The sequence below is a fragment of the Rhipicephalus microplus genome, chromosome 8 (genome assembly GCF_043290135.1).
Source record: "Rhipicephalus microplus isolate Deutch F79 chromosome 8, USDA_Rmic, whole genome shotgun sequence".
Classification (NCBI taxonomy): Eukaryota; Metazoa; Arthropoda; class Arachnida; order Ixodida; family Ixodidae; genus Rhipicephalus; species Rhipicephalus microplus.
Genome location: NC_134707.1, coordinates 66,075,293 through 66,102,838, shown reverse-complemented (window position 1 = coordinate 66,102,838; position 27,546 = coordinate 66,075,293). Strand labels below are relative to the sequence as shown.

The window sequence follows — 27,546 nt, the reverse complement described above, 5'->3', positions numbered from 1 at the left end:
CACACTACTCTTTTTTTCAGTACTATTTGGAATTGATGCCCTATGCTACTGAATGTATTTTAGTAGTACTGATGTAGTCATCAATTTTATTTCTGTCGGCTTTGTCTCACTCGTTATTATAATAATTCAGTAAGCACCCTCTGTATAAATCTTACCCTTTCACAATGTATGTGCCCTTCCTACAATAATCCCTAATTGGGATTGGCAGTATATGTAAATATAAAAAATAAAAATATGTCTGCCACTTAGACACATAATGCATGACGTGTCCTTCAAGACCTATTTTCATAGAGAAGACCGTGAAAACCTTGAATTATCAGAGTGGAAGCTTTTAAAAAATAATAATAAATAATACCTAAAGCATGCTTCTGATGCAATATATAATGATATACGAAACATTCAACCGTCGAACAAGGCTAGAAATAGCACCTTGTCGGTAATCAATTGACGCAATAATGTCCTCATAATTCCTAATTGTTAATCCTCAATAGCGCCGTGTATAAATACGGAGGATTCTAGTCCTCAAGCACTCCATCTTACGACTGAACCTCGAAGAAAGTCAACATGAAGCGTCTTGTACTCACTCTTGCCTTCATTGCAGTTCTAGGCTACGTTAAGGACGATAAGCCAGTTTGGGCGGATGAAGCGGCAAATGGAGCCCATCAAGATGCATTGAAGGGTAAATAATTCGCTCTGGTTGCGATATTTTTGCATGAAGAAATTTAAGAGAAGTATATAATTGTTTCATGTGAACATAAAAGCCAGTGAATGTTGTTTTCATTCTTACGAAACAATACAACTCAAGACAGCACCAAATATCCACACAGCGTTTTTAAAACGATCATCAGTAGACTTAGTACTTGAATTGGTTAAAGTGTAGGCAAGGCCCGTCTACTTGCGACTTCCACAAGGATTGAACTTCTTTCGTTGGCCAACGCTTGCTCTTTCAGCGAATTCAACTTTGGGATTTGAGTTGAATATTTAGTATAAATTTTTACATGAGTATTAAATGCAGAGAAATGTATTTTATGCACATATGGCGTAATATTATGCTTGTTATATATTTCTTTTATTTGGCAATCTTTCCGGTGAAAATCCGAAGTGAAGTATCCTTTAATATCCGTAACGATTACTACTTCTTTATGCATACGTTTTATTTTCACTTTTCAGATGTTTTACACAAACACAAAATTATAAACATGATTTACCACACATCTGATTGGTCGTATGAGTGTTGCGCTGTTATCTACGCTTCTGTAGGAATTTACGCGGACCATTAGCGTCAGTACGCCTTCGCCTGAAGTGTCTTCTTACGGCAAGGCGTCTGCTGCCAAAGTTGTTGTTCTGAACAATTGCGTCTGAGTAGTGCTTGCAAGTCTGTTTCGGGAAATCCATGCTCTATACAGCAGTAGAATCATGACTGCAGGCGTACAAAGTGACGTCGTCTTGTGCTTCCGGGAACAGAACTTCCGGCAACAGAACAGAAGTATTTCACACGCACAATATTCGTATCATCGTTGTGCACGAAAACTTGAAAAAGTCGTACTCTTGCATATGTCTAATGAAACCTTTTCGATTATGTCACCTTCTTCTCTGTCTCTTCCGTCATTGCACTAGCTTCTGACGTCCGTTGATAATTGATACAACTTTCGAGAACTGATAATTTTGAAATAGAATATACATGCTCTTCTAAGCATGTGAAGCCGAAGCATGTAATAACAGAGGGAGGTCATCAGGTATTGGACCGTTGCAGTATGCAATTGCGCTCAACTCTTTTGCCGCCACCGTCGAGGGTGGTGGCCACTACTGGAATTTTAAGAGTCAATTACGTATTTGGGCATACGAATTTCAATGGAAATTCACAATCTATATTCTTATCTTGTGACACCAATCGAGAGGATGTAGGCAGACCCTGCAAAATTAACGTTTATGATGCTGCGTAACTAATTATCAAGTAATTTGCTAGAAACTAGTTTTTCAGTCCAAGCTCAAGAATAATATACGTATATTCTATTTCAGCATCTCAAAATTAATGTTGGCGATGTTTACGACATGGTAAAAGCAACCTATAAGAATGACCCAGTGTGGGGAAATAACTTCAGATGTCTGTATGCTGGATTTGACAGCTTCAATGAGAATGACTAGAGCGTTGACGCATGATTTATGTTTATTAATGATGCTGATGCAATTTAGTAAGTACATCTTTCTCTCTTATTTGATATGCGAAAATATCAACACAATAATGTCACAGGGTCGTGACGTTGACGAGTATGGCAACGTGGATGTTTGACGAAACTGTTTATTTGGCCATACTTTTGGGTGGTAAGTGGGAAGTTAGATGAAAGCCGCACTCGGGCACTAATAGAGGCGAACAGAGCGTTAGCCGTCGATAAACTGACAGGCGGCGAAGCGCACCGCTGCTTTTACATATGCCGGTGAAAACTCCAGCCCTATCACTGCCATTCGCCTAAGTGCTAAAATAATCTCCAGGGTTTGTGCTTACACGCAATCTTAACAGATCAATATACAGAGATCGCGAACCTTCTTGAAGAATTGAGCGCTGTATTGGCTGAGCATTCGTAAGACATTGCTGGTGAAAACCGTAAGAAAACGAAAGGTAAAATGAGAAAATGCGTAGTAGTATAGAAAGTAATGGGAGAAAAATGTCTCGAAACAACCATATGATTATGAGAGGACCCGTACTGAAACGCTCCGTAAATATCCCCCACGTGGATTTTTTTATGAGCACCAAAGGGTGAGCACATGTGCCTACAGCATGTTCGCCTCCTTTGATATTGCTGCCGATGCAGCCACGTTACAATCCGCAACCTGCGGGTCAGCAGACAAGTACTTTGGCCACTAGATCACTGTGGCGACGCCGGCAATATAGAAGTAAAACAGCCATCGAAGCCTTCAAAAATTTCAATAAATTCAGCCGACTGGGCCACAAGCCTTTGCATGGGAGGAGAGGTTTAGGAGTCGGCAACAATGACACGTTGTCCAGCGTCAATGATATTACTTTTTTGCCGCTTGGTCGACTTATCAATACAAAATCTACTCAAAAATATGACTGAAAATTTTGAAAACGTTCTTTGCCTAATGCGAACGTAATCGGTTCGATCCCTTGCCTACGTAATCTTGTATACTCTCATTTCTCCCGACTGCCCTAAGTGCGGTTGATTGGTGAATTGCAGCACGTATTGTGGCTGTGTGCCCATTTACTTGACATAAGGAGACACAACGTCATCAAGGAAATATTTCACGAATAGATCTATAGGACTGCATTGATAAATCAAACAAGGGCCCCTAGGCAGCATACGATGCTATAAGGACCCACTGGTTTCCACCCCTGTCACAGGAAGACACTCAAAGGACTCCTAGGAACCTTCCATAGGAATATATTTTTTTATGTGCTTACGTTACTGACTCATTAGAAAGAGCGGCAAGCTATAAGCTGTATGAAAGTGCAGTCAGAGTGTTGTTTTCGTGACCAATAAAAGTAACCAAATACATTACTCGTTACACCAATATAAAAAAAACGCGCTACCTCCCCGCGTTACCAACAAAAAAACTGTAACGCATTACCGTTACAGTTACCGAAAATAAGTAATGAACGTTACCCCTGCTGGTACTCAGCAACACAGAATGTCAATTTTTTTTTTTGATGCAGGAACTTTAGTAAGTATGTTTTAAAGCTCTTAGTTGTTTTTCACACAATGCTTCAACGCCAGACGGCAGTATTACCCGAAATGTTGATTTAATTGGAATGGTTTGTCCAAATGCGCTGAACCTTATCAGTGTCATAAAGCTCATAGTTCTTTGCCTCTATAGTTGCATGCGATATCTTCTAACTCTAGCACGTAGTGAAGCTCTTTGTCTCAACATCTATTATAGCACAATATGAGATTCATTCATCGACACATTAACATATAATCCCACAAACTAGCCGAGTTAACTATTCTTGTAAGGATAAACGCTCTCCAATAAGGACGCATCACTGGACTTTCAACAAATTTGCGGCAATTCTTTCAGCTGGTTTTCCTGGCAAAATAAATGCGCGACATTTGTAGAAGTGAAGAAATAGTTTAACGGCCTATTCGCTTGGGAATATATTTGCGCATAAACATTTCTCCTTCACTTTAACCGGTTTGCTTACCGCGAAAATTGGAAGCGTTTAGGTAAAAGTGTTAGAGATCACCCTCGCTCGCTCGGGAGCTTTTTAACTAGAAACTTTAACGAGAACGCGGTCTGCCTTGCTGCACGGGCTAAGTTCAGCATGCCAACAAATTACATGCTCATGCAATCGGCACGAATGTTGAGCATACCGTCGGCAACTTTCGTGTGACGAGACAGATTGGGGCGCAAGAGTGCTTAGTCAGCTATCTACGCCTCCGCAGCAGAAAAAGGTCTATGTAACCTTCTTCATAGGGAGAAGGATCGCTTCCTTTCTACATTGTTGGGTAGAGCTACAAATTCAGGCTATCGGCTCTGTGCCGGTAGAAAATTGTGGTGCTGTCGAGCACATCTGTAAAACCAATACACTGACGCACATCACGGCCAAAACCGAAAGCATGCTGAGACTTGTTGCTAGAGTATCAGGACGCAGAAAGGGACTATGGGAAGCCAACGTACTTTGAAACGATCATGCCTTCCTAATGAGCCCTATTAACTATGTAGCATCTGCGCTTACTTGGACAAGAACGGAAAAAAATAAGCTAGACACTCTCATCTGTAAGAGCATCAAAAAGGTACTAGGGTTACCAGTAACCACATGCTCGGACAAATTAAGACAATTCGGTATGCACAACAAGATTGATGAAGTGATCGAAGCGCAGTTAACCGCCCAAATGGTCAGGCTCTCGATTGATTGATATGTGGGGTTTAACGTTCCAAAACCACTATATGATTATGAGAGACGCCGTAGTGGAGGGCTCCGGAAATTTAGACTACCTGGGGTTCTTTAACGTGCACCCAAATCTGAGCACACGGGCCTACAACATTTCCGCCTCCATCGGAAATGCAGCCGCCGCAGCCGGGATTTGAACCCGCGCCCTGCGGGTCAGCAGCCGAGTACCTTAGCCACTAGACCACCGCGGCGGGGCATGGTCAGGCTCTCGTCAACCAGGGCAGGAAGACGCATCCTGGACGAGGCTGGCATGGCTCCCAGAATGCTTGCTGAACGGGAAATTACCTTATCCCGGGAGGTCCGGGAATCCTTTGTGGTCAGCCCGTTTCCTCGGAATATGCACCCGCAATACAATGTAGGGAGGCGAAAAGCCCGAGCACGGGCGATATTACAGAACGCCGCCGACAATCGAGAATCGACTGACTTTGTCGACGCGGCTCAGTACGGCAAGTCTAGCACATTCGCGCTGGCAGTTATGGACGGCAACGGGAAATTAAGCTCCTCAGCCTCGGTCGGATTAGCTACGAGTGCAGTTGCAGAACAGGTCGCCATAGCCCTGGTTATGACCGACCGCTCACACACCACCGTGTTAACAGACTCACAAGCAACCATCAAAGCTTTTGAGTCGGGTAACATAGCGCGGGAGGCTGCCTCCATTCTAGAAAAAAGAACAGAGCCTGGCACCCACTTAATCTCTTGGTTTCTCGCCAATATGGGTCCGGACGTACATGAGCACGTACCTAACCTCAACAAGCTTGCCCATGATCGTGCGCGAGATCTAACGCGCCGCATCGACATGGAAGCCTTAAGGGGTCAGGATGAAATCCAGCATAATAACCCACTCCTTACTTTTTTTTGAAATCACATCTCACTATCGGCTAAGTAAAAGGGCCAATCCTCTTCCTCACACGAAGTTAGATAGGTCTCAGTCAATCACACTTAGAATGCTCCAGTTGGGCTCGTTCCCCTCATGGGGCCTTCTCAGTCGTAACTCCGCAGACGTTGACTCAAGTTGTCCGGAATGTAAAGAAATTCATTGTTCCTTAGCGCACATGCTTTGGCGATGCCCCGTGTTACCTAACGGCTCTCTATCCAGCGAATACAACTGCGAAGAAGCACTTTGAAGCCCATCGTTCCGAGCACAAATCCAGGCAATACAGAGGGTCCAAGAAAGGGCGGAACATCACGGTGTCCCAGCCTCAACTTGGACGCGGCCAGCGGCTTCTGCAGGTCCCTGATAGGGGTTCCCGCGAAAGCTCCTCAGAATCACATAAAGCTCATTGTCTGTCTCTCTGTCTGCCTGACTGTCGAGCACATGGTGGCAGCCGCAGCTATAACAATGAATAGCCAGGAATCCATTGATCATGTTTCGAACACTATTGTTCTGCTCTCAGATACAGCCAAGGAAACACCTGCCTTTCTGGCCGACGTGGCAGGCTCAACACAACAGAGAAACTCTGTAGACTATCCTCCCCCCTTCGCACAAATCCCAGAGAGCGATGACGATGCCTTACCTGGCATCCAACTTCGTGTCTCGTGAACGGACTGCTGCTCTGTGTGAACGAGGCCAACTTGTGAGGGGCCGAAAAAACCGCATGCACACCAACGCGTCGGCCGATCTTCTCAACCTGTGTGCACTGAGAAAGCTGATGTTTGTTAGAAATGACCTCGACTGTTTCGCATCTGCCCATGCTTTTCTGTACATCATAATTTGCGGCCCTTGGTACGCGGTCCTGAGCTCTGTAGGTGCTTTCGGCGACAGCTACCAGCAACGTCTTAGGATAGCCAGCGTTTCCAAGACGAGTCACAGTGCCCTATACCATCTTATGTCCGCGCAGGGAATCGGTACCCGCTAAAGATACCTTCCCCCAACCCCCAAATTTCTCAAACTGCACTTCGTTAACGCTTCATTTCTCATTGTCAGGTTGGCGACAGCGGTCCGACGCTGCAACAAAACAATTTCTCATGACTAATTCTGGGAATGAACCAAATTCAGAATGAAAAAGTTGCGAGTAACCTGGCACTTCATGTTAACGAAAATTGTTAACGGAAGGCAGTACGTTACCAGTTACAGTTCAGAAATTTTAATTTTTTTATTATTATTATTATTATTTCTTTTATTTCCAGAATAAACGAAAACATTACATTCTGGATGGTCTCCTGGGCTAAAAGCTGTAATGAAACAGCTTGACTAGGGCCCAGAAGACCAATGACATGGCAACAAGTGACCGGTAAAAATATTTGCACCAAATTACAAGATATATCACACATTGTACAAAAATATTTACAAAAACAAAGCATATAACAATATCTGTGTAAGCGTAACAGGGAATGATTTTTTGACTAAAACACATCTCTAACAACGAACAAGACCAACAGAATACCAAAATTTATTTACAGAAAAGAAATTTTTAATACTACAAGTACAAGGAACACAGTCAATAGTACACCTGTAATAGTACAAGCAATAGTACACCTGTAATTCTAGCAGTAAACTACACGAAACACTAATATCAACACAATATAATAATAATAGAAAGCATGATAGCTAATCATATACAACAATATACAGTGAAATGTAGTACAACATTAACAAATAATTGAAATACATTAGTAATTCAGAAATATTTCACGTAATGTATTTAGCGCAGGTTTATGTAAATGATTATGCTTTTTAAGAATGCATGGGAGGTTATATTTCAATGACTGCAGTTTATAGTCAGTGCGAAAGCGCGGTATGAGCCATCCTCCTACATTACGAGTGTTGATAGCATGACTGTTGCGTTGCAGTGCAGCAGTTAACTCGATAAATTGTTTAAATGAAGAAGAACATATGTAAAATGATCGTAGGATACGGAACTCGTACATATATTGGATTTTAATTATACTGTACTTGCGAAAATATGTCGATGTCGGTGATAAATAACCAGTGTTGGCAATGTGACGAACAGCTTTCTTCTGCAAAACCAATATTCTGTTGATGTTGCGTTGAGTTGTAGTAAGCCAAACCAGACTGCAGTAACTTATATGTGATTGAAACAGTGCTTGATATATGCTGACTTTTATTTGTGTAGGGAGAATTTCTCGACAACGCGACAGAGCTCCCGCTGTAAAAGAAAGTTTCTTGCATAAATGACTTACGTGAGAGTCCCAACTTAGATGAGATGAAAATGTTACACCGAGAATTTTATGTTCTTCTACAATATCTATTTTTTGATCTGCACAAATAATATCTTGTTTAACGTTCAGAAATTTATTTCTAGCTCTAAATATTATAACCTTCGTTTTCTTAGGGTTAATTTTAAGTTTATTTGATAGTGACCATGATGTAATATTGCAAAAGAAACGATTACAACTTTCTATCAACCTATCTGTATCTGCGCCGGAAAACAAGACCGTGGCATCATCAGCATATATTATAAATTTTACCGACTTGTTGATATTAACAATATCATTTATAAAAACATTGAAAAGAAGGGGCCCTAATACACTTCCCTGCGGGACACCTCTACTGACAGGCAATGAAGATGAGTGATGGTTACCTAAACACACACATTGTGATCGTTCTGCTAAATATGATTTTATTAAAGCCAGGGGAGTGCCTCGAACACCATAGATTTCTAACTTAAGAAGTAACGTGCTATGGTCAATGGAATCGAAAGCCTTGGTGAAATCAATGAACAAACCTAATGTAAATAGCCTGTTTTCGATGTTCTCTAAAATAATTTCTTTTAGCCTTAACAAAGCTAACTCCGCAGACCTTTCTTTACGGAAACCAAACTGAGCGTCGCTTATAATGTCACTTCTAGTGAAAAAGTTGGATAATCTGGAATGTAGCATTTTTTCGAAACCCTTAGCAAACACCGGAATAATCGATATTGGGCGATAATTTCCCAGCATGTTTTTGTCGCCACCTTTAAACAGAACAGACACACGAGAGCGCTTCATTTCACGGGGAAATTCCCCGGACTCTACTGCTAAATTAAATATGTACACAAGTACAGGGGCTAAATGCTCTAAAACAAATTTTATGGGACCGATCTGAAGATTGTCAATATCTAATGCACTGCTATTCTTAAGACTCATAAATGTTCTGAATACTTCTGGTTCGTCTGCCGGGTTGAGAAATATGCTTTCAGCATTTCTAATAATTGAGCTAGTCATTTGCAGGGTATTCTTAACTGGCGGTATACCAGAAGTGAAATATTTATTGAAAGAATCGGCAAGTAGTGCACCAGTTAGTACACGATTATTTAACGTAATTTCACGTGGCATGAAGTCTGCCTTGTGGCGTCCTAAAACACTGTTTATTGCTTTCCAAGCTGCATCGGGGTACCTTGTACAGATACCAGAAAACAATTTTTCATAATACGCTATCTTCGCCTTTCGAAGAGCGCTGTTTAGTTTATTTCTGAAAGCTTTATACTGCTGTAGTAATTCTTCCTCTCGCGATTTCAAGAATGCATGGAAAAGCTTATTTTTTCGATTTATCAAACGCCTAATAGCAAATGTGACCCAAGGTTTTCTTATTTTCTTTGACGGTTTAAACGTTTTAAAAGGAAAATGAGTGAGGTAGATATTTGTAAAAGATTCTATAAATTTTAAGTACGCTTCATGAACATCTCTAATCATATAAACGAAAGACCAGTCATGCATGCTAACGGCACGCTTGAAAGCCTGCAGTGACCCATCAGTGATATTTTGTACTTGTACAGTCTGATGTTGACGCCTCTTTTCTGTTTTTGAGGAACTGTATTGCATGAACACTGGACAGTGGTCACTTATGTCTGATGAAATAGTACCGGCGTTAGAAACAAGTGTGTCAGCATTCGTAATCATCATGTCTAACAGTGATGAACTGGTTATTGTGATACGAGTTGGCGTTGATATTAGATTTGTAAATCCAGATGAGTGAAGGCACGATATGAACTCGCACGTGCTTTGAGTGTCTTCCAAAAGGTTTATATTAAAATCACCACCGCACACAAACCGATATTTGTTTGAGTTGATATATTCTAAGAAAGACTCAAAAAAATTAAGAAAATTCACGATGTTCCCATTTGGGGGACGGTAAATAGCAGTAACAATTTCTGAGTCAGTTTTAAGTGTTAAAAATTCAAAGTCATCCGTAATCACAGAAAAATCGGAAACAAGTTCATGGGTCCGATAAGCGTCAACAAAGATGCAAACGCCCCCTCCTCGGCGATTCGGACGATTAATAAAAAATCGCGAGTAACCGTCCAGACGAAGCATATCACAGCCATCGTAGTACCATGTCTCTGTCATCATGATTATGTCAAACTTAAACGAGAACTGGTTGATAAAGCAAGTAATGTCATCTTTTTTCCCAACTGCGGAACGTGCATTCAGATGTAAAGTGGTTTTCTGCAATCGACAATGTAGCGAGATATTTTGTGGTAGAGCAAGGTTATGGTAGTTCATTTCGATCCTTTTTTTTTTTTCTGTACAGGACGTGATACTTCTACTAGTTTATTTTTTCAAGATCAGCTTCGCGAGATATCTGTATGGCATCTGAATCATCAGACTTCCGCGCAAAAATTTTACCACTGAAACACCAAACAGACTTCCAGTGCTTTTCATGCCTGCGCTTTACTGCCATGCCTAGAAGACGCTTCAGAGCAGGACAGAGATGCTCATTTATGTAGATCTGCGCAGAGTCTGACACTCCGATGTCATTGTTGCGGATGCGCATCTTCTTTCCTTTTTTTAGTACAAGGTCTCGTTTCGCCCGAGACTTAAACTGAACTATAATGTTACTGCGGTCCGGATTTCGGGTAGGCACCCGATGACATGTTTCTATGTCAGACCCCTGAACAGGCTCACCAATAGCCTCCCCGATTTTTGAGAGGACACTCAGAACATCCTCATTTTCTTCTTTTCGAACACCCTGAATTTCGATGTTTGAGTTTCTGGAATACTGCTCTAGGTGAACCAGCCGTCTCTCTAGGTCCCCTGTATGGGTCTCAAGAGTCTGGCATTTCACCTGCAGTTCCTTGTTTCTCGTGGTTAATTCAGCATTTTTTGCTGCTGCAGCAGCCAGCTGGATTTTCAAATCCTCTATAGTTTTATAAGCAAACTCAAGGCTCTGAGCAACGTTGCGTTGTTCAGTTCGAAATTCACGCATTTCATTTCTGAGTTCCCTCTCGAACGATTCCCGCGACATCTTCATTTCCTGTTTAAACTCATCTCTTAGTTTCAAGAGATCGTTCTCGACATCTTCCTTAATCTTTGCAATTTCTTTCGACATGACAAAAAGAAACTACGGGTAACAAAAATAACACACAACACACGGCAAAATATAACAGAAATGACGCAGCTTGGCAGCAGTGACAATGTATCTTTGAAAAATATAAACGGAACAGTAAAAGTCTTTGCACCAACCTGCGGCAAGAATGCAGAAAAAATGCCTTAGACGCTGTGAACGTAGTTCGCCACTGCTGCCAAATGAAGGCCTCGATGCTTGAGACGGTGCTTTTATGGCAGTCGCACTCGCGCAGAAACACTGACGCGGCCGCTGTCAACGCCCCCTTGTGCTGCACGGAGTCGGTGAAAATCGGCCGACACGTGTCCAACTGTCCAGGAAGATCGGGTGCGCTGTGCAGGCTGCGCAGAGGTGATCTGCGGCAAGAATGCAGAAAAAATGCCTTAGACGCTGTGAACGTAGTTCGCCACTGCTGCCAAATGAAGGCCTCGATGCTTGAGACGGTGCTTTTATGGCAGTCGCACTCGCGCAGAAACACTGACGCGGCCGCTGTCAACGCCCCCTTGTGCTGCACGGAGTCGGTGAAAATCGGCCGACACGTGTCCAACTGTCCAGGAAGATCGGGTGCGCTGTGCAGGCTGCGCAGAGGTGATCTGCGGCAAGAATGCAGAAAAAATGCCTTAGACGCTGTGAACGTAGTTCGCCACTGCTGCCAAATGAGTATGTTACTAAGTTACCTAAAAAAGTAACGCGTTACTGGTAACAGCGTCACTTGTAAAGCGTTTCCACAAACAAGTATAATGCGGAACAGGTAGCAGCAATGTTCGGAAATAGAGGATTGGAGAGTAGTTTGAGTGCAGAAGTATATACTTACCATCGGCGCATCAATCGTGGCCACAAACGAAACGCAAGCCCCCTTCCCCCTACCCATCAAAAAAGAAACTTTGAAGGGGTTTGAGCCACCTCTATTTCAACAGTGACAGGAGGAGGGCCGGGCTGACCCACCTCATTCTCGACTTCACGCTGGGAAAACCAGCAAGTAAGGCAAACTTTTTCAGTCACAGCAGTAATAACTCAATTATGTTCCTACGCTAGATTGGAAATTTGGAAATGTTACGAGGTAATGTTACAACACAGTAAAATTTTGCCAAGATTTCCCCTCGGGTGAATTTTCTTCTAGGCGCTTTGTGGTGCGGTTCACCTGTTCAATGCTTTTGTGTCTTGTGCTGTAGGCAAGCGCTGAACAGAGCCCTATAATATTGCGTCAATTCTTCATGCTTTTATTTTGGTGCGACATGTTGATGCAGTTACTGAATGGAACAAACAAACATTTTATGGACCAGTCAAAGTACAAAGTATTTGCTGCTTTCGTAACACTATTTTTAAAAGAATAAGTCATTACCGCTGCTCTGTCGAAGCTGTTGTGAGCCGATGGACTAAACGACCGTTTTTGATGTTTAGGTAGTTATTTGTGGGCCCAACTTCATATCAAAGTACGAGCGCGTAAATAAAATTCTCTTGTTGATATGTTTCTATACATATATATATATATATATATATATATATGTATAGACGTTGCGAGGAAGGAAGCGCACTGGCTCCGTAGTATAAATGGAAGCGAAAAAGATATATATATATATATATATATATATATATATATATATATGTAGTTCGAAAAAAGGAAGACGACAAACGTACGAAACGCAGTTTTTACTAACGTTTCGGCAGGTGGGCCTGCCTTCGTCGGAGTAAATGATGAGAGGCCGCGCAGGGCCTATTTGGGCGGCTGGCTCCAGTATCACGAGCATGCGTAATTTTTCGATTTTCATGCTAAGTTGCAGATCAAGAATACAAGTGAATCGATGGATGTGATTGTATGAAATACACGTGACATTTCACAATAGTCATATGGCATATCTTACATACATGGTAAATTGTGTGCATCGAAGCAGGTTTATAAGACAGCACTAAAAAATAAAAAATAAAATAAAATTGGATGAATAGAAACACGCGCTGCGCAGATTCATACAGGGTACCAAAGGACACATAATTCTTGCATGAGAACACAAATCTCTAAGGATAATCTATGAAATGAGCAAAATAAGAAGTGAATAAACAGAAAATTGAAAAGGCAAAGTTGATAAAAAATATATATAATAACTCAATACAAGAATTTTCAAAGGTATGCATGACATAGAAAGGAGACAATGTGTACGCAATAATACGAAAATAGCTGAACAAGCACGGCAGACATCCACCAGTCATTGTTAAGTGTATTAACGAACTAAGGCAACATGCTAGTAAGTGTTCCCGGGCTTTCGTTCATTCCGTTTGAGAGAGTTTGGAATTTATGAATAAGGAATGACTCTCTAATTTCGCGATCATGGTGTGTCTTGAAACCAGATTCAATTATTGTGGCTTGGATGTTACTGAAGGAATGACCTGTGTCGGTGACATGTCTTGAAATTGGTAAGTGAGGAAGGGCATGTACATGAGCTCTATGATTGTTGAATCGGTACCTAAAAGCAGTTTCAGTCTGACCGAGATACTGTAGATGACAAATTGAGCACTCCAGCAGATAAATGGCGTTCTGTGTGTCACAATCGAAATTGCCTCTGATATTTATTTTGAAATCAGTCGCTGTGCTGGTGACACAGGTTGTCGTAGTCATGTGAGCGCACACTTTGCAGCGAGGTTTTTTACAAGGATGGCAACCAACCAGTTGAGTGTTGTCATCACATTTGGTTTTAGACGAAGTTAACAAATCGCGTAGATTTTTGCCTCGTCTGTATACAACTCGTGGTGGTTGTGGAAAGGCTCTTGTAAGGCGTTCACTCTGCTGAAGGATGTTGTGGTGTTTTCGGAGAATACTTGTGACATTAGGCGCCGATGCATTGTGTGTTAAAACTAGGTTTACTTCTGAATGACTATTAAGATTTTTCTTGGTTTTGCAGAGCGCTGTGCGTTCTAATGCGTCGGCCCGCCTCACCGCATCATCGATTAACATAGCTGGATATTTCTGTTTAAGTAGAGCACTGCGTAGTTCTGTACAGTTGGCGTTAAAGTCGGACTGTTCGGAGCAAATTCGCTTAAAGCGTAACGCCTGGCTATATGGTATGCTCAATTTGCAATCCCTCTTGTGGCTACTTTCAAAATGTAAGTACCGGTGCCTGTCAGTGGGCTTGCGGTACAGTTTTGTGGTCAATTGCGTACCATGAATACATACTGTAACATCGAGGAAGTCAATGGTGCTTGGTGAGTATGAGTGTGAAAAGGATATGGAGGGATGAACATTGTTAAAAGCGGAAATAAAAGACAAAAGTGTCGCTTCTCCGTGTGGCCAAATTATGAAAATGTCGTCAATGAATCTCTTGTAGTAAAAGGGCTTCAACGAACGACTCGACAGGAAGTTGTTCTCGAGGATTCCCATGAAAATATTTGCGTAATTGGGCCCTATTTTTGTACCCATAGACGTACCGCTGACTTGGACATAATGCACTCCATTAAACTCAAAGTTATTGTATTGTAAAATCATTTGCAACAGTATAGCCAAAGTGGAGCTATCAATTGGCTTATCAAGAGTGGAGTGATCATAAGCCTCAGTCACGGCGCGTATCCCATCCAGGTGAGGTATGTTCGTGTAAAGAGATGCAACATCAAGAGTAACAAGAAGAGCGTTGATAGGTACAGTAAGGTTGTTGATGTCTGACAGAAAGTGGGTCGTATCACGTAAAAATGACTGGAACGTGGGAGGTATCTGGCTGATCAGGCTATCAACGTAACGCGATAAGCTTTCTGTTACGGTGCCTATGCCGGAAACAATTGGGCGACCAGGGTTATTTTGTTTATGAATTTTTGGTAACAGGTAGAATCTACCCGCGACTGGATCAAGAGGAATCAGGGAAGTTGCCTTATCACTTATTTTTTTATCCTTTATCAGTGCTTTGATTGTGCTACCTAACGTTTCTTTATATTGCGCAGTCGGATCAGCATCGAGTCGTTTGTAAAACGAACTGTTATTTAACTGGTTGTCAGCTTCAGCGATATATTTAATTGTGTCCATAACCACGACGGCGCCACCCTTGTCCGCAGGTTTGATTGTGATATCAATCCGTTCACATAGATCTGCCATAGCTTTCAGTTCTAGATTCGATAGGTTTTTCCGAAAAGAACGTCGCTTGTTATAAGCTTCAATGATATCTCGCGTGACCGCTTTAATAAATATGTCAAGGTGTTTGTCTCGTTGAGACGCAGGTGTCCAGCGTTTAAGCGACGGTAAAGCTGTTGGATCATCGGCCGGAGTCACTTGATCGAAGAAGTATTCATGCAATCTCATATTCCGTGCGAAGTTATCTAAATCTTTATACAACTGGAATTCATTGTAGCTGCCACTTGCAGGACAGAAACTTAAACCACGAGATAAAAGGCTTACTTGTTCTTTGGATAAAGTGGCGCTTGAAATATTGACAATGTTATCGGGAACAGGGGTGCGCGTGATTTCCCGGATTGGGGGTAGGGGCGTTGAAATGGGGCGTATTACACCGTCTCTAAGCAACTTCTTGCTTTTATGTGTATCGAGTACGCAGCGTTTCTTTTGTTCATACGTGTTTAAAGACGATGATTCCTCGGGAGATAGGCTATACTGATTGAGCAATTGTTGCTCCCTGTTTATCAAGGATTTCAGTGAAGACCGGTAGTGGTTTAGCACAATGCCTACTAGCTGAAGTGAAGCATTCTTTAGTGTTTCACGCCACTTCTTTGCATTGCACTCAGATAACTCTGATGTGGCAGGCTGCAGACAGAGACTTAAACCCCTAGGTGGAATAGACGCCACTAAATACGCTTCTAGAGTGGACACATGTAGCTCATAACGTATACGTTTTTCTACAGATTTTCTAATTTTTTGAAATTCTTTAGAACACTTCCAAGGCGCATCGTTGGACAACGAGCGCTGTAGTCAATTATTAGGTTTTCTCTTTAAAACGTCCGAGTATTGCTTTCGAAGAGGGTACCTGAATCCCGTAGAAGGAGTGGCCGCTTTTCCTGGGGCTTGCAGGGTAGACTCAGCTGGCGCCGTGTTTTTTTTGGGCAGCGGAGGAGTGGTCTTTCTTGTTGCGGGACGCGCAAGCACGACCAGAAGCTTGCTGCTTGGTAGAAGTTGTAGACTTCAAATCGGCGAGCATGGTGCTGGTTCTTGACTCTGCCATAGACGGCTTGATGCCAGAAGAGCGAGTATTGGTACTCAGATTGTTATTCTTTGATTGCCTTGTGTCACGTTGCGTTTTTCGTGTATTCACGGCCTTTGATGTGGTCTGGTGGCTGATTCGCGTAGTCTGCCCATGAACGCACTCGGGCGAAGAAACACAGTCACTCCAACCCTGGTCGCCCAATTGTTTCCGGCATAGGCACCGTAACAGAAAGCTTATCGCGTTACGTTGATAGCCTGATCAGCCAGATACCTCCCACGTTCCAGTCATTTTTACGTGATACGACCCACTTTCTGTCCTTCTACGGGATTCAGGTACCCTCTTCGAAAGCAATACTCGGACGTTTTAAAGAGAAAACCTAATAATTGACTACAGCGCTCGTTGTCCAACGATGCGCCTTGGAAGTGTTCTAAAGAATTTCAAAAAATTAGAAAATCTGTAGAAAAACGTATACGTTATGAGCTACATGTGTCCACTCTAGAAGCGTATTTAGTGGCGTCTATTCCACCTAGGGGTTTAAGTCTCTGTCTGCAGCCTGCCACATCAGAGTTATCTGAGTGCAATGCAAAGAAGTGGCGTGAAACACTAAAGAATGCTTCACTTCAGCTAGTAGGCATTGTGCTAAACCACTACCGGTCTTCACTGAAATCCTTGATAAACAGGGAGCAACAATTGCTCAATCAGTATAGCCTATCTCCCGAGGAATCATCGTCTTTAAACACGTATGAACAAAAGAAACGCTGCGTACTCGATACACATAAAAGCAAGAAGTTGCTTAGAGACGGTGTAATACGCCCCATTTCAACGCCCCTACCCCCAATCCGGGAAATCACGCGCACCCCTGTTCCCGATAACATTGTCAATATTTCAAGCGCCACTTTATCCAAAGAACAAGTAAGCCTTTTATCTCGTGGTTTAAGTTTCTGTCCTGCAAGTGGCAGCTACAATGAATTCCAGTTGTATAAAGATTTAGATAACTTCGCACGGAATATGAGATTGCATGAATACTTCTTCGATCAAGTGACTCCGGCCGATGATCCAACAGCTTTACCGTCGCTTAAACGCTGGACACCTGCGTCTCAACGAGACAAACACCTTGACATATTTATTAAAGCGGTCACGCGAGATATCATTGAAGCTTATAACAAGCGACGTTCTTTTCGGAAAAACCTATCGAATCTAGAACTGAAAGCTATGGCAGATCTATGTGAACGGATTGATATCACAATCAAACCTGCGGACAAGGGTGGCGCCGTCGTGGTTATGGACACAATTAAATATATCGCTGAAGCTGACAACCAGTTAAATAACAGTTCGTTTTACAAACGACTCGATGCTGATCCGACTGCGCAATATAAAGAAACGTTAGGTAGCACAATCAAAGCACTGATAAAGGATAAAAAAATAAGTGATAAGGCAACTTCCCTGATTCCTCTTGATCCAGTCGCGGGTAGATTCTACCTGTTACCAAAAATTCATAAACAAAATAACCCTGGTCGCCCAATTGTTTCCGGCATAGGCACCGTAACAGAAAGCTTATCGCGTTACGTTGATAGCCTGATCAGCCAGATACCTCCCACGTTCCAGTCATTTTTACGTGATACGACCCACTTTCTGTCAGACATCAACAACCTTACTGTACCTATCAACGCTCTTCTTGTTACTCTTGATGTTGCATCTCTTTACACGAACATACCTCACCTGGATGGGATACGCGCCGTGACTGAGGCTTATGATCACTCCACTCTTGATAAGCCAATTGATAGCTCCACTTTGGCTATACTGTTGCAAATGATTTTACAATACAATAACTTTGAGTTTAATGGAGTGCATTATGTCCAAGTCAGCGGTACGTCTATGGGTACAAAAATAGGGCCCAATTACGCAAATATTTTCATGGGAATCCTCGAGAACAACTTCCTGTCGAGTCGTTCGTTGAAGCCCTTTTACTACAAGAGATTCATTGACGACATTTTCATAATTTGGCCACACGGAGAAGCGACACTTTTGTCTTTTATTTCCGCTTTTAACAATGTTCATCCCTCCATATCCTTTTCACACTCATACTCACCAAGCACCATTGACTTCCTCGATGTTACAGTATGTATCCATGGTACGCAATTGACCACAAAACTGTACCGCAAGCCCACTGACAGGCACCGGTACTTACATTTTGAAAGTAGCCACAAGAGGGATTGCAAATTGAGCATACCATATAGCCAGGCGTTACGCTTTAAGCGAATTTGCTCCGAACAGTCCGACTTTAACGCCAACTGTACAGAACTACGCAGTGCTCTACTTAAACAGAAATATCCAGCTATGTTAATCGATGATGCGGTGAGGCGGGCCGACGCATTAGAACGCACAGCGCTCTGCAAAACCAAGAAAAATCTTAATAGTCATTCAGAAGTAAACCTAGTTTTAACACACAATGCATCGGCGCCTAATGTCACAAGTATTCTCCGAAAACACCACAACATCCTTCAGCAGAGTGAACGCCTTACAAGAGCCTTTCCACAACCACCACGAGTTGTATACAGACGAGGCAAAAATCTACGCGATTTGTTAACTTCGTCTAAAACCAAATGTGATGACAACACTCAACTGGTTGGTTGCCATCCTTGTAAAAAACCTCGCTGCAAAGTGTGCGCTCACATGACTACGACAACCTGTGTCACCAGCACAGCGACTGATTTCAAAATAAATATCAGAGGCAATTTCGATTGTGACACACAGAACGCCATTTATCTGCTGGAGTGCTCAATTTGTCATCTACAGTATCTCGGTCAGACTGAAACTGCTTTTAGGTACCGATTCAACAATCATAGAGCTCATGTACATGCCCTTCCTCACTTACCAATTTCAAGACATGTCACCGACACAGGTCATTCCTTCAGTAACATCCAAGCCACAATAATTGAATCTGGTTTCAAGACACACCATGATCGCGAAATTAGAGAGTCATTCCTTATTCATAAATTCCAAACTCTCTCAAACGGAATGAACGAAAGCCCGGGAACACTTACTAGCATGTTGCCTTAGTTCGTTAATACACTTAACAATGACTGGTGGATGTCTGCCGTGCTTGTTCAGCTATTTTCGTATTATTGCGTACACATTGTCTCCTTTCTATGTCATGCATACCTTTGAAAATTCTTGTATTGAGTTATTATATATATTTTTTATCAACTTTGCCTTTTCAATTTTCTGTTTATTCACTTCTTATTTTGCTCATTTCATAGATTATCCTTAGAGATTTGTGTTCTCATGCAAGAATTATGTGTCCTTTGGTACCCTGTATGAATCTGCGCAGCGCGTGTTTCTATTCATCCAATTTTATTTTATTTTTTATTTTTTAGTGCTGTCTTATAAACCTGCTTCGATGCACACAATTTACCATGTATGTAAGATATGCCATATGACTATTGTGAAATGTCACGTGTATTTCATACAATCACATCCATCGATTCACTTGTATTCTTGATCTGCAACTTAGCATGAAAATCGAAAAATTACGCATGCTCGTGATACTGGAGCCAGCCGCCCAAATAGGCCCTGCGCGGCCTCTCATCATTTACTCCGACGAAGGCAGGCCCACCTGCCGAAACGTTAGTAAAAACTGCGTTTCGTACGTTTGTCGTCTTCCTTTTTTCGAACTGCATTTCCTACCGGAACCATTGGATTTATCTCTCGCCTATATATATATGTATATATACATACATATATATATATTGAATGAACTTGCAGATAGCACATTTGAAAAAGATATCGTATTTACTAACGTTTCGGCCGTAGCACGGCCTTCGTCAGAGGCCGTGCCACGGCCGAAACGTTAGTAAATACGATATTCTTTTTAAATGTGCTATCTGCAAGTTCATTCAATATAGAAAATACCCGGACCTGTCGTGCCTTCCCTTCAAGTATTATATATATATATATATATACATATATATATATAAGTAAAGAAAACTTCATCGACACGTTCTTACTTTGATATACTTTGATATAACAACAAAATACTATATATATATATATATATATATATATATATATATATATATATATATATATATATTTATATATATATAGTACCTTAATAACCGGCACTTCGCCGATGACATTGCATTGCTGAGTAACTCGGGGGACGAATTGCAACTCATGATTACGGAGTTAGACAAGGAGAGCAGAAAGGTGGGTCTTAAAATTAATCTGCAGAAAACGAAAGTAATGTACAACAACCTCGGCAAGGAGCAGCGCTTCGAGATAGGTAGTAGTGCACTTGAAGTCGTAAAAGACTATGTCTACTTAGGGCAGGTAATAACCGCAGAGCTGAACCACGAGATTGAAGTAACTATAAAAATAAGAATGGGGTGGAGCACATTCGGCAAGCACTCTCAAATTATGACAGGTAGATTGCCACTATCCCTCAAGAGGAAGGTATATAACAGCTGTATCTTGCCGGTACTTAGCTACAGAGCAGAAACCTGGAGGCTTACAAAGAGGGTTCAGCTTGAATTGAGGACGACGCAGCGAGCAATGGAAAGAAAAATGGTAGGTGTAACCTTAAAACACAAGAAGAGAGCAGAGTGCATTAGGGAACAAACGGGTGTTAAGGATATCACAGCGGAAATCAAGAAGAAAAAATGGACATGGGCAGGGCATGTAGCGCGTAGACAGGATAACCGCTGGTCATTAAGGGTAACTAACTGGATTCCCAGAAAAGGGAAGCGGGTTAGGGGGAGACAGAAGGTTAGGTGGGCAAATGAGATTAAGAAGTTTGCGGGTATAAATTGGCAGCAGCAAGCACAGGACCGGGTCTACTGGCGGAACATGGGAGAGGCCTTTGTCCTGCAGTGGACGTTGTCAGGCTGATGATGATGATGATGATGATGATGAACTTCTGGGCCCACTGTGGTAGAAACATCGAACAAGCTAACCATGTTGAAAATCTTGCGTCTCGGGCATTCTCAGTTAGGATGCGAGCACAAGCTGTGATATCGTAATTCAAAGTGTCAATCTAGGTAATGCAAATGCAGTAAACATAAGACAGAACCTCTCGTCTACATTCATAGCACCGAATAGATGAATTCTCTGGATAAAACCATAGAATTTCGACATAACTTGTTGGTGCATTTTTAACCTATGTCTCCATTCTCAAAATGCATATGTTGTTGCATTAAGAACTTGTCTTGATCACTTTCCACGCAACGGGTCTGTGTAATATCCGGGGATTATTTATTTATTTATTTGTTCACCTTAAGGGCCTCTCGGCCATTACATCAGGGCGGGTTTCATACAGTAATCAGTGACAGAAACAGCAAATGGTGATTGAAGGGCCGCCTTACGTAAAACGGCACCACAATCATAGAAAGACAGCATTCGGAAATCGGGACACTCCATGGCCGTGATTTTAAGAAAAGCAAGAAAACTACGTGGTTAAATATCTCGCACCCCTACTATACTATTATATACCCAGCGTGTTCAACACTAAACAAAAGCGGGCTATATTGTCAATACTTATGTTTTTGTGACAACGCAGACCTAATTTATTTCTCGTTTTCATGAGCGAACTATTCCTTGATAACCTGGGTGGTTTTAATGATATGGTTCAATAAACTATCTTTGTAGGAAAACTGTTTCAGGATATCGTGTCTCTTAATTATTGTTGCATGAACCTGAGCATTTTCTACAATACTTTCAGCCAAACTTCTCAAGAAAAGGCAACTGCTGTTAAAATGTATGGCTACGGTAAAGAAAACGCCATCACATACGTGACGAAAGGTTAGTTTTGCTTTTATGCCTTCTGTACCAGCGCATGTTAATTTCGGATGCACAAAGCGTAAATCCGAAATGTAAACACTCACCGTTGACTAGATAAAGCAGCAAGATTTCAGGCGTGCGTTTCGTGTTGGTGGAATTATTATACCAGCCCTAGCTGTAAGGACACTGCTACTTTCTTTGAAGTAATGTGCACTTGCTCTTTTCACATGATATGTGAAAAGGGGATGACCAGGAAACTTTATCCAGTGAAATATATGTTTATTGAAGGGCTTGATAGACTCACTGAGGTGCGTCACTCAACCATAAAATGAAATCACGGGCACTTTTAGGATCAATACGAGCCTGAAGGCACTGTTGCTGATATTCGCAGTAAAAACCGCTGCAAATACATTCATGTAAAAGTCCAGCAAACTATATTTATTATGCTAAAATATTTCATTTATGCGCTGTTTTATTACAGTAGATGAGCACAAACATTTTCTCTTATAGTTGCTGCAACTTACTGAGGTTTGTATAACTTTTGCCCTCAAGAACACCACCAAAGGTAACAGAAATGCCCTGCTAGTGTACTAAGCCAAAAATAAATATTTCCCCAACAAAGAAACGCTATCTATGTTCCGTCTTGTTCACCATCGTAGCAGTCTGTATTGGGTTTCGCCTTGTTGTGTGGACTTTCAAATAGTGTAGTGCATTTTCCCCGGTGTCTCTCTTCTTGACGCAACTAGCATGTGATTCGCTTGTGAACCCGTCATATAATCAAGGGAATCGTTCGGCTTTAAATCAGTTCTTAGGAGGAGCAGAATGGTATTGTATTTTTTCTCTTTTCAATCGTCTTTTTATGTTTGACAATCACACAAGATTACACGAACTGCACACTCTGTCACCGAGTATAGAAATCACTTCCGTAAGTTTTCAAGCAACGAGACTTTTCACACATTACCAGCTACGGTCATATTTCCACAAATTTGACACTTTAAGCCTTGTTGTGTACATCCTTGGTTAGTTTTCTGCTCATAAATCTATATCGTGCGACTTAACAGCAAAAGGCAGCATTAAGAACATCGCACACTCATCGTATTGTTTTAAGGTGACGTTGCTCAGCACTTCAAGGGTTTCGCAAAACAAAGTCATAGTAATCCCCAACTTCTGTGGCTTAACTGCAAAAAAAAACACATGCATACTCCCAAGGTAGATGGTTGGAGCCACCGCGATCCCATAAAATAAATGAGTGCGATAAAAAACTTTCACAATGATTTAATGCGTCTATTCCTAAACACTATCGCACGCTTATTGCAGTCATGCACTATTCATTATTTTTATGTTCTTTTGTAGATGGACAAGTTTTCACAGACGTCCTTGTATACTCTGACGATAATTGCTTAGTTGTCTACGCTCTTGGCGCAGACGGAACTGAGGGAGGTTCGTAATTTTAGTGACTTGCATTCCTACCAGAAATTGTAACACAGCGCTCTCACGAAGTTATCGTGCATTTTTCCTGAAGTATTCACTTTGAGTGTTTAAAAAATCTAGTTACTAGATAACTAACTGAGCTGCCTGTAATCTTTGCTTAACGTTCAGCACAGTTCACGAGTTTCTTATTTGTGACGAAAATAGATGAATGCTATTCTTTCTTGTAATTTCGTGCACGTGTTGTAGACGCTACCTGAAAGAAGTGCACATAAAATAGTTCATGTAACTCTTTTTCTTGGTCAAGCGAAGCCTTGTCAAACCTTTATTCATAGACCCGTATCATTGATAAAAAAGCAAATGTTTCTGCAGCTAAAACTTTTAGCTTATACAAGAAATTGTAAGATAAGCTCAGCGATCTAGTGTGCTCGAAATGTTGTTCTTCATTCTCTTTTTGGGCGCTATCTCAGGCATCGGAGTAAAAAACACCAGCCATATATATAAAGAAGCTTCGATGGCTGAATAAGCCTCTTACCCTAATCCACTATAACTGCAATCTGCCGTCCGTTTATCACCACAGGGGCATCGAATAACATTTTTTTTTGTTTCAGAACTTAGAGAAAAACGTACTTAGTAGGAGAAAAAATGAATGTATTCTACCCGCTACTGATTGTTAAAATCGGCAACATTTATGCGTGCATATGAAGGTTTTTACTGACAATTTCTTTTTAAACGTTAACACGGGATTTTTCGTAACGATAACACGCCCATTGCTATATATTTAACGCAAAAGGTTTATTGTGTCTGCTTCTCAAACACAGTTACATAATAAAATCATAAAAAGTATGGGTGACCCCAAAACTTGGGGATGAACAGAGCCTCAGTATGGGTAATGGGTATCAGCTGGCAACATAGCCTTTTGATATAGTGCTAACAGCAAAAGCTACGGACAACAATAGAAATATTTTTACAATGTACCAAGAACACATTGGACACATTGCGTCATGTGCGTACCTGTTTATTTTAAGGCGTGTTTTGTAAGATTGAAAGCGTCATTTAGCATATGAGGTCTTTGTACACTTTGAAGTATTTATTACTCTGTTTTAGAAAATGGCAAATATTCTGACATGAATCGCTAAATGTGCTTGAATTCTTATCACTGAGATGCTAAAAAAGTATGAATAGGTGGTAGTTTAAAACAAAAACGCAACCCCGAAGAATACTTTTTTTAATTGTTCCATAACCATGCATTGTTGCAAGTTGTGTTGAGCCATTGGTTTTCGGCTTAAGAAACATGTTTGTCGTATTTTGTAGCACTAATCTATACCTTGCATTCTATTTCAAGTTATGAACTGTGGGCTAAAGATTTTAAGAAAGGTCCAGCCAGTTGTCTGGAAAAGTTCAATGAGTACGCAGCTGGTATACCGGTACGAGGCGTATTCACAATTGATTGCTCTTCAGCGAGAGAAGAATAACTTGGGAGTTTCGTGCCTTGAACGTCAACTGTAGTATTGGCAACTCATGCCACCATGTTTTCGACAATATCACTCACCGAGGTTTCTTGTGTTTTGTACTTTCTAATCACTGCTTCCACCTAGCAGGAGTAGTCCGAAATAAAATACTCTGTAGGCGGAATACAGCGTTCAATTTTCAATTATCAGATGCTTGTACAACGCTCAACTTGGTTGTCTATAACGGTAGAGCGTCGTGTGTGAATAAGCATGGGCGACATCTGCTGTCGCAAATAGACCACATCTGAGCAAGCGCGGCGCCAGTGATGTGCCTGCCTCGCAATACTGATCACTGAATATCACCGCGCATGGAACAACCGCTCTCGCCATCAAAAGCGCTCAAAGCGATTTCGCGAAAAACAAAAAAAACGAAAGAAAGACGAAGTAAAACCGTGTTCGCTGTGATATGAAATCACGAAGCGACAATATCTCTTTTTTGTTGTTGTTTTGTATAGATTTTGTAATGTTGCCCGTGATTCGACGGCCAAAGCCGCCATTACGGCTGCAGAGATAAGGAAGGGTAGAAACTGCAGGGCAGGCACATGATTGGCGCCGCGCATGCTCAGATGTGGCGTATTTGTGACTGCAGACATTGCTCGTGCTGTTCCGCGCGCGATGCTCCGTCCATATAGACACCCGAATGTAGCACTGTACGTCTTAGCACAAGCCGTACCCACACAACTTCTTCTGAATTCACGATGTAAATGTGTGTAAATGTGTTGTGTGTTGAATTTGTAGTAACAAGAAAGCTTCAACCAGGACATATTTTGCTTGAAGTTGGCCACAAAAAAACCACTTGTTGATTTGATTTGATATTCCGGGTTTAACATCCCAAAGCCACTATATGATTATGAGAAACAATCCGGAAATTTTGACCACCTTAAGTTGTCTAACGTGAGACATTATGCTCTTCTCCATTCGTTCCATGGTTACTTGAAAAAGTGTTTCAGGGCCCCTTTATTCCATTTTGTTCGACAGGTGTCATGACGAAATTGAGCCCATCCAACGATAATAGCATGCGGCCCCGCCACAGTGGTTTAGTGGCTAAAGTACTCGATTGCTGATCGCAGGTCGCGTGTTCAAATCCCGGCTGCGGCGGCTGCATTTCCGATGGAGGCGGAAATGTTGTATGCCCGTGTACTCAGGTTTGGGTGCACGTTAATGAACCCCAGGTGGTCATAATTTCCGGAGCCCTCCCCTACGGCGTCTCTCATATTCATATGGTGGTTTTGGCACGTTAAACCCCACAAATCTCATTTATTATTTGCACGCGATGGTCCAATCTACTGTGTGCGTGTTTGTGTGTGTGCACGTGCATGTAACAGAACATATGAATAACTATGCACTTTTATAAATGAACAAATATGCAAGTTTCTAGTTTAGGGAGAACTGAAAAAGAGTATCCATTGAATCGAAAGTATTAGCCTTCAATATAACAGCACTATCACCACAACCTATCCCTGTCAAAAATATTAGAGAGTATGGCAAGATAACATACACAGGTGCATGCACTTATTCACATTGCAATCTTGCAGCACCCGTATTATAACATATACTAGGTGGCTCAACTACAGACAATGCAGTTTGTTTTGCATGCCAATTTTAGCAAGCAGTAATCTCATAAAGTAAGTGGCCTTTCTCCTACTACTACTGCAAGCATTGTTTCGCATCCTATTTAACTGTGCAATAATTATGTGCAATTACGAATTCTGCATAGTATGAAGCTTAGCCTATATACGCTTATGGCCTTCCACTCACATGATCTCAAGGTTTATGGTACCCTGCATCTTAAGTAGTAGCATTACAATTTTGTAAACATGATTTACCTCATGGTACTCATGAAAACAATACAATATCATGTGCACAATACAGCCTAATATGTGTTTTAATGTTTGATCAGTATTGTTTCATATCGTAATTGAAAAAATGATGAGGTCATCATGCACGCTCACATTTAAACAATGTACGAGTTCTGGTCTGGTTACAACAGATGAGTTCGAGATGAGAAGCGCTAAAAGCGAAATGTTGATGAAGCCTAACGTAATGAAGCAAAGCCTAACCAAGGGCCCACAAAAAGACTTGCCTGCTTACCAACAGTGAAAACTTATGTGATTACTGGTTGTGGAGACTTACCAGGGTCCTAGTTGCATGTCTTGCATCTTTAACATGAATTCCCACTAACAACCTCAGTTTCCCATCTTTCGAGACGAATACCACTTCACACGTAACTTAAGCGCACTTCGAGCATGTACACTTCGCCGCCAGTGTCATTTGCGCACTGTCACACGTGCTAGGTGATGCCAAAAGGCAAATATTGAGTGTACCACACTCGCCTCAAAGTGGACAGGTGGCGCTATACTTCATAAAGTGGACAGGAGGATAGCCGCCATAATATCTAAGTTGGTAGAGCATCAGGCGCATTTTTCAAAGCTCGCAGGTGCGGTTCCTGCTCACAGTAGGTTATCTTTTTGTGTACTTTTCTTTCTTCACAATTGCATAAAAATTCTAATC

At 41.6% G+C, this 27,546-nt stretch overlaps 1 pseudogene; it reads left to right on the top strand.

Moving 5' to 3' along the window:
* The first annotated feature begins 564 nt into the window (after window positions 1-564).
* On the top strand, window positions 565-24,999 carry LOC142768274 (female-specific histamine-binding protein 1-like; annotated as a pseudogene).
* Window positions 25,000-27,546: the final 2,547 nt, after the last annotated feature.